General features: G+C 32.6%; 1 protein-coding gene and 1 long non-coding RNA gene across 2 annotated transcripts in view; both read left to right on the top strand.

Annotated features, from left to right (window-relative positions):
- The window catches only part of LOC126996883 (inter-alpha-trypsin inhibitor heavy chain H3-like), a 142,362-nt gene that overhangs the window by 47,376 nt on the left and 92,486 nt on the right, over window positions 1-2,500 (top strand). The window lies entirely within an intron of this gene.
- The window catches only part of LOC126996884 (uncharacterized), an 854-nt gene continuing 126 nt past the window's right edge, over window positions 1,773-2,500 (top strand). Inside the window, exons 1-3 of the long non-coding RNA XR_007751703.1 lie at window positions 1,773-2,191; window positions 2,254-2,377; window positions 2,441-2,500. The exon at window positions 2,441-2,500 is cut by the window's right edge and continues 126 nt beyond it. This is a non-coding gene — a long non-coding RNA (uncharacterized LOC126996884). The remainder of the gene's footprint in view (window positions 2,192-2,253; window positions 2,378-2,440) is intronic.

Raw genomic sequence — 2,500 nt, forward strand, 5'->3', positions numbered from 1 at the left:
CTCTCCTCCTCCTCCTCCTCCTCCTCCTCCTCCTCCTCCTCCTCACAACAGCCTCCTTGTCTCCCTCTCTCTCGCACCTGACGGACGTACTCTCCTTACACGCTTTTATTTCTTCTTTCTTTCTTTATTTTCATGGTTTTTTTCTGGCATTAAAAGAAAAAAAAATATAAAAAGAAAACTGTCTCATGGTGTATGTTTCGTGATGTTTGTTCTGTGTTCATTTGCACCGTGGAGAGGAGGAGGGACGGGCGGGCCAGTTGTTGTATTTTTTTTTTTTTTTTTTTTTTTTTTTTTTTTCCCCGACACAGCGCAGGAATGTAAAATCGTGCCGTGAACTCCGACGATGATCCAGTTTTTTTCCTTCTCTTTTTTTTCTCATTTTCCCCTCTCATGATTTTTTTTCCCCTATGGTATAATTCATTTCCTAGGTATTTTTTTTTATTTTCCTCCTCTCGTGATATTTTCCTTGTTCCTCTGTCTGCTATTATCCACATTTTCCTATTTTCCTTTTCTTTTTTTTTCTCATTTTCCCCTCTCGTGATTTTTTTCCCCTATGGTATAATTCATTTCCTAGGTATCTTTTTTTTATTCTCCTCCTCTCGTGATATTTTCCTTGTTCCTCTGTCTGCTATTATCCACATTTTCCTTTTTTCCTTTTCTTTTTTTTTCTCATTTTCCCCTCAGGATTTTTTTTCCCTCGGCGATTTTTTTTTTTTTTTTTTATATCCTGTCTTTCTTTTTCTCATTTTTATTTATTTTCCTCCTCGTGATATTTTCCTTTTTCGTCTGTGTGCTTTTATCCATATTATCCCTTTGTACAAAATTATTGATATTATTTTTATTTACTTATTTATTTTATTCATTTATTTATTTATTATTATTTTTTTATTTATATATTTATTTATTTATTTTTATTATTTTTTGTTTTGCTTTTCTGACCTATGATATTTTTTCAGTGATTTTTATTTTTATATACTTCTCGTCTGTATTTCTTTCATATTTATATATTATATATATATATATATATATATATATATATATATATATATATATATATATATATATATATATATATATATATATATATATGCATATATATATATATATATATATATATATATATATATATATATATATATATATATATATATATATATATATATATATATATATATATATATATATATATATATATATATATATATATATATATATATATATATATATATATATATATATATATATATATATATATATATATATATATATATATATATATATATATATATATATATATATATATATATATATATATATATATATATATATATATATATATATATATATATATATTTTTCCGTCGTATATATATATTAATTAATTTTCACTGTTATTTTTCCTCGCAGATCTTTTTATCTTGTGTTGTATATTTTTCTCCCGCACCAAATGTATTATATCCGGGATGACATTTTTCCTTTTCTTTTATTTTTGCCCTTGAGCTGCCCGCCCGCCCGCCCGCTGCCCTACTGGAAAAAAATAGAAAAAAGAAAAGAAATAAGAAAAATTGCGCAGCAGAATTCTTTTTACATTAGGTTATCTCCATCTCCGTAATTCTTTTCTGTCGCAATATAGATGTATCTTTTTTGTATATGTCTTTTTTTTTTTGAAATTTATTTGCTGTTTCTTTTTCTCGTTTTTCATCATTCATCCCTCAGCCGGCAGAGTGGAAAGGAGAGGGGAGGGGGAGGGGAGGAGGGGGGGGAGGGGCCAAGTAAGCGTTGCCCCAATCCGGATGCGTCCCTTCCGTTGGTGGTGTGTGCCCGGGCTGACTGTCGCGGGCGGACGGGACAGATCCGGATTATGACGACAGGCTGAGTGAGGCGGCACAGAGCGGTGAGGAGGGAATGAGTGAGTGAGGGATGGGAAGGATGGGAGTTGAGCAAGAGAGAGTAATAACTGGCGTCCGGAGTTCTGTGGTGTGCTGTGTTGAGTGACGGGTGTTGAAAGACAAAGGAAAGGATAATATAAACGTTTCCAGTGATTGTGTTGAGGGATGGGTGTTGAAAGACAAAAGAAAGGGTGATAGAAACGTTTCCATTGATCGTGCTGAGGGACGGATGTTGAGAAAGAAAAACAAAAGGATAATATAAACGTTTCCAGTGATTGAGTTGAAGGACGGGTGTTGAGAAAGGTGAAAGAAAGGATAATATAAACGTTTCCAGTGATTGTGTTGAGGGACGGGTGTTGAGAAAGACAAAAGAAAGGATGATATAAACGTTTCCAGTGATTGTGCTGAGGGACGGATGTTGAGAAAGACAAACAAAAGGATAATATAAACGTTTCCAGTGATTGTGTTGAAGGACGGGTGTTGAGAAAGGTGAAAGAAAGGATAATATAAACGTTTTCGAGTGATTGTGTTGAGTGACGGATGTTGAGAAAGGTGAAAGAAAGGATAATATAAACGTTTCCAGTGATTGTGTTGAGGGACGGGTGTTGAGAA

This window comes from Eriocheir sinensis, chromosome 11 (assembly GCF_024679095.1).
Source record: "Eriocheir sinensis breed Jianghai 21 chromosome 11, ASM2467909v1, whole genome shotgun sequence".
NCBI classification, from domain to species: Eukaryota; Metazoa; Arthropoda; class Malacostraca; order Decapoda; family Varunidae; genus Eriocheir; species Eriocheir sinensis.